The sequence below is a fragment of the Lynx canadensis genome, chromosome X, assembly GCF_007474595.2.
Source record: "Lynx canadensis isolate LIC74 chromosome X, mLynCan4.pri.v2, whole genome shotgun sequence".
Lineage (NCBI taxonomy): Eukaryota > Metazoa > Chordata > Mammalia > Carnivora > Felidae > Lynx > Lynx canadensis.
Window position 1 is genome coordinate 37,936,703 of NC_044321.2, and position 10,605 is coordinate 37,947,307.

Below are 10,605 nucleotides of genomic sequence, written 5' to 3' on the forward strand. Positions count from 1 at the left end.
ATTCGAACACTTAACCGACTGAGCCACCCAGCCGCCCCTCAGCCTGTGTCTTGGCTCATTCCTTGTCTTAGGTCAGGTTCCCTGGAAACAAACTGAGAGTCGGGGCAGAAACTTTACTGGGGACAGCTCTCAGGAAATACAGCGAAGGGGGTGAGCAAGGCCGAAGAGGGCAGGAGTTGGCCGCCAGAAAGCAGTTGCAGCTGAGACCTCGGCAGACCCTCAGGAGGGGCTGGGAAGACGCTTCAGAATTGATCCCCACTGAGACAGGGGATCTGGCCTCTCTCCCTTCATTAGCTGCCCTCTGGGAAGGGGGTGTTTCCTTGACTTGGGTGAGGCAGGTCCAAGGACGACTGCCAGTAGCTGGGAAATCTGGGGAGGGGCATGTGGTAGCCACTTGACTCCCCACGAACATACAGTCGCCCTTTGTCACGGAAAAGACGTTGTGAACTTGAGCTTCGGTTTTACAGATAGAACGGGGCTATCTCTGTGAGCCTATCCCTGTTAGATAAGGAAACCGTTTTTAGAAGGTTGTACTTCTGTGCTATGTATGGGCAAGAAAAAACTCAGAAGTGGAAGAAACTCTGGAAATCATTCAACCTCTGTCTCAATGAAGAAGCCCCTTCCACAGGTTACTAGCAGATCAAAGCGGGGGAGATGTGCATTTATAAGCAAGAGCCCCGAATCTGATGTTTTCAGGAGTCAGTCAGCTAAAAATGAACAGCAAGCAGCAGGGAGGGTGCCCTCGAGAGTAGCAGGGATTGTGGCTGACCTGGTGGGTGCCTCTCTCAACAGTATTTACATTCAAATTCCTTTAAAAGATTGCTAACCAGTGAAAACATTTGAAGGCTTTGCTCACATGTCAAAATTGTTCTGTAAGTTTCTGATAGATAAAAATGCAGGGTTTGGTTTCATGTCACTTAAATGACAAATTCTTTTTTTTTTTTTTTAATGTTTATTTATTGTGAGAGAGCGAGTGCTCAAGCAGGGGAGAGGGGCAGAGAGAGAGGGAGAGAGAGAATCCTAAGTAGGCTCTGCGTTGCCAGCCCAGAGTCTGATGTGGGGCTCCATCTCACAAACCATATGATCATGACCTGAGATGAAATCAAGAGTTGGACACTTAACTGACTGAGCCACCCAGGGGCCCCTAAATAACAAATTCTTTTGGGTGCTTTTGGTTTTCTGAGAAGTGGCACTATAAGACCAGCAACCATTTTGTGAAACTTTTTTTTTTTTATTACATTTATTTATTTTTTGAGAGACAGAATGAGACAAAGTGAGAGTGGGGGAGGGGCAGAGAGAGAGGGAGACACAGAATGTGAAGCAGGCTCTAGGCTCCGAGCCATCAGCACAGAGCCCGTCGCGGGGTTTGAACTCGTGAACCGCGAGATCATGACCGGAGCCAAAGTTGGATGCACAACCGACTGAGCCATCCAGGCGCCCCGTGTGAAACTATTTAGAACACGTAAGAGAGGCCTGGTTTGGAAGGACAAAAAGACAAAGGGGAAAAGAGCCCCCCCCTCAAAAAAAATCCCTCTTAGACCAGAAATCTCCCTCAAGAAATTGCCCTTCGTCCAGCCCACCCCAGGCAACGCTTATCTCCGGTCATGTCAAAGTCACGATTGACAAGAACAGTACCAAACTTTATTGGGAAAAGCATATCCTTCTGTCAGCGCTCAGTCTGTGCTGACCACGATGTAATTCTCGTAATCAGGACATCAATATTGAGCAGATTTTCTTAGAACTATGAAACTATTGGGTGGCTCAGTCGGTTAAGCATCTGACTTCGGCGCAGGTCACGATCTCACGGTTCATGAATTTGAGCTCCGCATCGGGTTCTGTGCTGACAGCTCAGAGCCTGGAGCCTGCTTCCGATTCTGTGTCTCCCTCTCTCTCTGCCCCTCCCCTATTCACGCTCTGTCTCTCTCTCTCTCTCTTAAAAATAAACATTAAAAAAAAAAAAAAAAACTATGAAACTACTGTCCGTAGTAAAAATGCAAGGTGTGTCCCTTAGCCTGAAGAGGCCGGCTGAGACATCAGAGGAACAGACAATCACTCAACACATACTTACTGAGCACCTACTATGTGCTGACAGGCACCGTGCTGGGATTCAGCAGTGACCAAGACAGACAGAGCCCACCTCACGGAGCACGAAGTCTAGTGTAGACGCCAAGGAACACATTCCCCGTGGGTCTGGTCGGTGCCATGACAGAGAGGCACACAACATATGAATGAGGCGGAAGTGTTCTGGGAGGACATGAGATTTAAGGGGAAGTTTCCAGGATATGTCCTCAAGCCTTTAGAAGTGTCACCATGTAGCAAATCAATGAGAATACGGCATCGGACAGAGAAAGGAAGTACCAAATAAGAAGATGGCTTAGTCCGTTCGGGCCGTTTCAACAAAATGCCGTAAACTGGGTGGCTTCCGTACGGCAGAAATTTATTTCTCACAGTTCTGGAGGCTAGAAGTCCAAGATCACCGGATCCAGCAGATTCGGTGACTGGTGAGGGCCCACTCGCTGGTTCCCAGTCGATGCCTTTTTCCTGTGTCCTCATCTGGCGGAAGGGGTGAGGGAGACTGCCCCAGCTTCTTTTCTAAGAGCGCAAATCCCATGCATGAGGACTCTACCCTCATGGCCTACACACGTCCCAAAGGCCCCGCCTCTTAATACCGTCAACTTTGGGGTTCGAATTTCAACGGAGGAATTTTGGTGGGGACACCACCATTCGGTCCAGAGCCGACAACATGGCTACATGGGAAAGAAAGTCACAAGCATCATCGATAAGTGCTGAATGTTAAGTCCCACTCGCTCCATGGACCATTGTTCACCTTAAGTCTGTTCCTGTTCTCTACCCAGCCCTTCTCGGCACCCCAAGATCTGTATCAACTAGGACGCTCTTCCAGCTCCCTGTGCGAAGGGGCCGCCTAAATTTGTTTTAAAAGAGTGCCATCTTCTGGCCAAATACTGCTATTTCAAGGGAAAGCCTAAAGTATTCACGAATCTTCATTCTTGGTGAAACGAAGGGGTGTCGCCTTCACCCCGAATGTCCTCCAGGCGCATTTGTCTGTGCTCTCTTGCTTTCCAGTTGCCACATGGATCAAAAACATTTAATGCTTAATATGTCCACAGCCTTTCCTCTGCCAAAATCCCCCAGGAAGGTGCTTTGTGAGAAGCGTTTGGCGGCTCAGTTTCTGTTGTGTCCGTACGACGCGGGGTGAGGAAAATTGGTGGCAGCCAAGAGAGGTGAAAGGAATTGCTTTTACCTTAGCTAGGGCAGGGAACTAATCTGGAAAAAGCGAGAGAGAGAGGCTGGGAGGTGGGAAGAATAGAAAGTTCCAGGAAGTCAACTTGGGACTGGAGAGAAGGGGTTTTTTCAAAAGCTGCCTTGACAAGCCGGGAACACAGAAAGCTAGGAGTCGTGGTGCAGTAAGATCTTTACACGTTGGGAGTCCAAATTGTGTTTCTTTTAGATCCTATATTGTACCGGGACCACCTTAGAGGTCCCCCAACGGCCTGTATTATTCTGGGCTACGTAAATTCAGAAAATCTATGGCTAATAGTGCCCGGCATCCTGAAAGGTGTCTGGGAGTCCTGCGGGTTCGGTGAATGGGATCTCCCTGGAACCAAACAGAAGGACCTCAGCAATCGTGCCCTGGAAACACCACATCCAAGCCGGGTGAAGCGTGCACCCCAGCCTGGATATACACTCCGTAGGTCTCACCGTGAATTGGATTTATATTAAGAAAAGGAGGTCTTCGGCTGCCAGGGTGAGATGGGTTTTGTATTTAGACTGCGCAGAGCAGGCCAGAGTGTGCATCCTAAAGACAAGGTCATGGGGAGGCGAGAGAGAGAGAGAGAGAGACAGAGACAGAGAGACAGAGACAGAGCACGAGTAGGGGAGGGGCAGAGAGAGAGGGAGACACAGAATCCGAAGCAGGCTCCAGGCTCCGAGCTGTCAGCACAGAGCCCGACGCGGGGCTCAAACTCACGGACCTCGAGATCATGACCTGAGCCAACGTGGGACGCTTCACCGACTGAGCCACCCAGCCGCCCCGCCATGTCAGCCGTTTTAATTCTCTGGGCTGTATTATTTTGCCATCGGTCCTATCGCAAATGACCACGAACTCCGTGGCGTAAAACGACACAAACTTAATATTGTAGTTGTGGAGGTCAAAAGTCTGAAATGAGTCTCACAGGGTTAAAATCAAGGGGTCGACAGAGCCGGCTCCTTCTGGAAGCTCCAGGGGAGAATCCATTCCTTGCCTCGTCCAGCTCCTAGAGGTTGCCAGCATGCTCGGCTAGTGGCCGAATCACTCCAGTTTCTTGCTACCACGGACACACAACCTCCTCCTTAACTTTGACCCTCCTGAGGATATCCCTCTTAGGAAGATACTTGCGTTAAAAATGGGGCCCACCCAGATAATCCAGGGTAACCTCCCTCTTTTACAATCCTTAATCCTATCCACAGAGTCCCTTTTACCATGTAAGGCAATAGATTCATCATTCTGGGGCTAGGGCATGAACATCTTTGTCAGGGTCATTATTCAACCTGCCATGTGGGCCTTCATGCTCTTGAAACCCAAGAATTAAATGCCATCATTGGTCTGTCCTCAAATTCCTTCTATTTCAGGTGCCTGAATTTGGAGCAGCAGGGAGATCTTTCAATGATTTAAAAACACACGCGCTCTCTTCTGCTTCTGCTAATGCCCCCACTCCCTGCCCCACCACACACACATCTGACTATAACCATTTCTCGGTTCCGGTTCTGTCTTCTCGATACAGAAAGACTGGAACCTGTGATCGTGAGAAGCAAACGTATCATCTTACGTCAGCACAAAACTAGACTCCAGGTTTCTCACCCTCAATAAACGAGAGAACAGAAATTTTTATTCTCTAATCCAAGGAGATATCTATTCTCTGACCCAAGTTCTTTCAGACTCTGCCCACGACTGAACACTGTGCTTTTATAGAAACCTTCTCAGTCCCCCTTTTAGCTAGCAGAACCTCAAAGTAAAAGTATCCTACCAGGCCCCTGTCAAGCGTCGGCCTCCCGAAAGACGAGAAAACGCGTCGATTGGGCAACGCTCAGTTTGTCGGGCTCACTGCAGTAAGGGGGAACGCCACATTGGCAGTGGAGAAATTAGGGCAGGGTTGATGGAGTTCTAGGGTTTTCAACTTGGGCTTGGTGATCCTTAAGGCTGATCTTGCAAGGCAGAAAACTGGTTAAGATTGGCTGAGTCTACAGGCGTAGTGAGGTCAGGGTCATGAAGGGAGTCTTGATGAGCGAGCCCTTAGTCTTGGTAGATAATATATTTTTGTCAGTTCAGAGCATTGTATTCGAGGAGCAAGTATGTCCTAGGACAAGTTATTTTGACCGGTTCCCGTATTGTTCAGCTCAGGGACAGGAAAGCATGTTGGTTTCAGTTCCTGGATTTAACACAGAACTGAGAATACTTATGATTGCCACATGTACACTTTGATTTATTTTAAGAATTGCCTTTAGGGGGGCGCCTGGGGCCTCAGTCGGTTGAGCATCTGATTCTTGATTTCATCTCAGGTCATGATCTCACGGGTGTGAGATCGAGCCCCGCCCACGTCAGACTCCACATCAGGAGTGGAGATTCTCTCTCTCCCTCTCCTGGCTAAATCCTTTGGGTCACTGATCATATATCATTTCCTCAATGATGCCTTTCCTGACAATCCCTTTCCCACAATGAATTCTCCATCATAATCTCTTATCATCGTCTTGATGTTCCCTCCCTAAAACTTTGAAATCACACATTTGTTTAAATGATGTCTAATATCTCCCCAAATGATAGCCCCCCCCCCAAATAGGGCATATGTGTGCAGAGATCTGGGGACCATTAGCCCTGTAAGCAGAGGGACAAGGTCTTGGGTGGCTGGAACCCCCAAGCTTCTCACTTCCACGCATGGAGTGACCTTAGCCATTTACCCAATATGCCATACAAATGTGATCCTTGTTGTTTTCCTGTGTTACTTATGAAAAGCACTTACTTAAGCCAGTATTTTTGGTACACATAGAGATTATAAGCAAGCAAGGACCAGAAATCATCATTAATATTCATATTTTCCTAAGCAACACCACTTGCAGGAGAAAAATTAAAACCCACTGCCATTTCCCTGTACCACAATTCCATATGGTGCCTGGCATCATAATGGTAATGAAATAGCTTCAAACGTATCCAGCCACAAATTCAAGTTTTCTGCTCTTTAATTATTTTACTTCCATTGCGACATGCCCTCAAAAGAAGGAATTTAAATGAGCCAATTAGTAACCGGAGGTCAGTCTGGAAGAAATAATTGGCAGGAACAGTCCTCAGATCTCACCAGGGCTCCTTGGATTTAAATTGGAATCTAAGAGAGAAGCATTTATTCATTATTTATTTTGCTCGATCATTTATGACATGCCCAGTCTTGAGGGGGAAGCTGGGTATCGGGCTGAAATACAAAATTAACAAATTAAAACTAACCGGCACAGAAAGGAACAAACCCAGTCTCGCCCCCTGCTCACTTCAAGGGCTGGGACTGACATTGGGCACACCCGGGGAAGGGTCCCCCCCCCCCCCGCCCGCGTTTTTTAAAGTTAGGCCAACCTTCTCCTCCACCCCCTGCACTCCCACTCCTGGCGACACACATGAATCCGTCCAAGGTGAAATTTCTGGTTAGGTAAAGCGAGAAGACAGTATTGGGACAATATGAGGATCGTTTGGCATGAGGTGAGTGCTTTCAAGCCCCCTCCCGGGGGGCTGCTGATGGTTATAGGGCACAGAACCTCAGTCCTGTTCCCTAAGGCAGACCTATCTTTGTCAGAGGATGGGGTCTGGACCCAGTCTTAGGCCCGTGGTCTGCGTTGGGCACTTTAATTGCCCTGTGAGGCCAGGATATAGCCGGAACCCAGGAGCTTCCCACCTCCTGCCCTTGCCCCCAGCTGAGGGCGGGACCTCTGGATCCACCTGCCCGAGTCTCCCTTGAGACCTTGACCGACTCACCTGCCAGTCCCACCTGGGATCCTGCTGCTCTCCCTGCTCACCTATCCGGGTCACCCTACCAAGCCAGGGGTACTCTGTGATTGCAAGTCCCGATGGATCGCGCTGGGGGTACAGCCTCACTGGCCCAGCCCACCCTCCTCCCCTTGACTTCCTGAAGAACGGCCTTCTGGAGCAGAGCGGCTGAAGACACAAGGTAGAAACTCTCCAAGCTGACAATAGGGGAGGCTGCCCAACAAAGAGGTATTGCCCACAAGTACAAGCCCCAATAGAGGGTTCTCAGGCCCCAGTCTGCTGGGTGGACAAAAGGCCACTAGAACTCACCAAGCGCCTTCCCCGTCACCCATCTTTATCCCAGTTGGCCCGTGCGCTTTTTCACTGAGCTCTTTCAAACAGGCAACACACATAAGGTCAAGCCACGTAAAGGATCTTTTAGCAATCCCCTTCCTGACCCCCGGAAAACATGGCACACGTTGGGGGCCCTTTCCCGGCCACAGGATCTTGGAAAAGGAGGAGGTCGCCCACCAAAAGCAGACCAGGAGGAGGCCAAGGAGAGGCATGAGGAAAGGCTGACATTGAAGGGGAGAGCCGGGGGGCGCCTGGGTGGCGCAGTCGGTTAAGCGTCCGACTTCAGCCAGGTCACGATCTCGCGGTCCGTGAGTTCGAGCCCCGCGTCAGGCTCTGGGCGGATGGCTCGGAGCCTGGAGCCTGTTTCCGATTCTGTGTCTCCCTCTCTCTCTGCCCCTCCCCCGTTCATGCTCTGTCTCTCTCTGTCCCAAAATAAATAAAAAAAAAAACAAAAAAAACAAAACAAAACAAAAAAAAACGTTGAAGGGGAGAGCCGGAGAAGGAGCCCAGAAAGTGAAGGGGAAGGAGGAATCATGGGTCTCCCAACATCCCGAGCTCACCTGGTGCCAATATTGCTCAGAAATCCATCTCCGGAGAAGATTTTATCTCTGGGTTGACCACAATCTGATGAAGCTTATTCACACTAGGGTAAGACGTGCCAGGAGCTCACTTGGTGGGCTGAATGTGCATTTTGAGAGACCCCTAACCAAGAGGCTTTCTGATGTAATGTTTCAGACTACGACAAAATAAAATGGAGGGGACGCCTGGGCGGCTCAGTCAATCGAGTGTCAGACTTCAGCTCAGGTCACGATCTTGGCGCTTCTCAGGAGTTCAAGCCCCACATCAGGCTCGCTGCTGTCGGCGAAGAGCCTGCTTCGGATCCTCTGTCCCCCCATGCCCCATGGTTTCTCTCTCAAAAATGAATAAACATTTAAAAAAACAGGGACACTTTAGGCCTTGGTCAGTGTGTCCTTGCCAGAGTCCTGTCCCTCAGATTCCCCACTTCCTTCCCCCCCGCCATCTTTTTTGAGGGCACAAGTCTTGATTTTGTTTTGATTTATTATCTTTATATTTACATGTACTGCTAGATGTTGCCTCAAATCCTTTGGGAAGGAGCAGACAATAAGCAAATACATAAATAACAGCAGCAGATCGTTTCACCAGGTGTCTGAACATCAGAAATATACAACAAATGTTTTCAGGAGATTTAAGAAAATAACTACTCACCTTCTAACATCAGGTTATTATCATCATTGAAAAGCTGTAATAATGTAGCTCATAATGGATGATCAGAGTGAAATCATGGATGATCGCAGCAGTCTTTCTGAGTACTCTAATTGCCATGGTTCTTTTAGGGATCACAGCTGTTTGTTTGGGTTTTTAAAAAATGTTTATTTATTTTTGAAAGAGAGGGAGAGAGAACACAAGCAGGGAAGGGGAGGAGAGAGAGGGAGACAGAGAATCCCAAGCAGGCTCCACTCTGTCAGCATGGAGCCTGACGTGGGGCTCGAACCCACGGACTGTGAGATCATGACCTGAGCTGAAATCAAGAGTCAGATGCTCAACTGATGGAGCCACCCAAGCGCCCCAGAATCACAACTGCTTGTAATTGAATGAATATATACGGAACATTTCACACGAAATGTTCAAATGTCTCAGGGCGCATCCCCAGGCATTTCTCTATCTATACTCAATCCCAGGGCTCCCCGAATTATATCATCAGCCCCAAACTCTCCCCTAAACTCTAACAGGCATGGTCAATAGTCTACCTGCCATCTACACTTGGATGTCCATGGGTATGTAATAGATCTCTCCAGTCTATTACACTAGACCAGGCGACCAAGGAAGTTTTCCCGAGGGTGCCCTTGGGATCAACACCTATGAGGGAGTGAGGGAAACAAAACTGGGCAGAAGGTGAAGTTGAACTATGACCTCATTGCCATAGAGGTGTCAGCTGAGCCCAGTCATTGGATGTGGACTACCCCTAGGGAGGGGCAGATCTTTGGGCCAGGGGGTTTCATCAGCTTACAGAAAGGGATACAGCCATGAGCTATCAGCTTCCTAACTTCCGGGGAGAAGGAGGACCATTAGTCCCCAGCAGAGGCATCTGGGTGGTGCACCATAGTATCCTCGACAAAGTAATTCTTACAAACAAACTTTTTGGAAAAAAAAATTTTTTTTAAGTTTTTTAAAAATTAAAAAAAAATTTTTTTTTAACGTTTTATTTATTTTTGAGACAGGGAGAGACAGAGCATGAACAGGGGAGGGGCAGAGAGAGGGAGACACAGAATCCGAAGCAGGCTCCAGGCTCCGAGCTGTCAGCACAGAGCCCGACACGGGGCTTGAACTCATGGACCGTGAGATCATGACCTGAGCTGAAGTCGGACGCTTAACCGACTGAGCCACCCAGGCGCCCCTTAAGTTTTTTTTTTTTAATGTTTATTTCTGAGACAAAGAGAGACAGAGTATGAGTGGGGAGGGGCGGAGAGAGAGGGAGACACAGAATCCGAAGCAGGCTCCAGGCTCCGAGCCGTCAGCACAGAGCGCAACGCGGGGCTCGAACTCACAAACCGCTAGTTCACGACCTGAGCCGAAGTCGGACGCTTAACCGACTGAGCCACCCAGGTGCCCCTGGAGAAAAACATTTTTTAAGTGTATTTATTTTGAGAGAGACAGAGACTGTATGAGCAGGAGAGGGGCAGAGAGAGAGAGAGGGTGAGAGAGAATCCCAAGCAGCGCAGAGGCAGACACGCGGCTTGAACTCACGAACCCTGAGATCGTGACCTGAACTGAAACCGAGACTCAGACGCTTAATGGACTGAGCCACCCAGGTGGCCCAGCATTTGCCAAACCTCCTCGCCTGCTAGAAACCCTCCAGTAGATTGTCTTCACCCTCAGACTAAAAAGCCAGAGCCTCACTATGGCCTAAGACATGACCTGGCTCCCGTCAAACTCTCAACCTTATTTCCTCTACCGCTAGTTTTCTGTGACTCTTGCTCCTGCCTCGCGGGCTCCTTTGCTATTTCTTTGATGTTCCAATCACACTCTCACCTTTGGGCTTTGCACCTGCTGTTTCGCCTGCCTGGAAGGTTCTTCCCCCAAAGAGCATACAGCCACCCTCTGCCCACACCACAACTTTTCCCCTACCTTGCTTGCATTTTCTTGATGACACTTCTCTCCGCTGATGGTGCATCACAGTACTGACTGATTGTCTACCTGTTAGCATTTAAGCTCCATGAGGGAAGGACTTC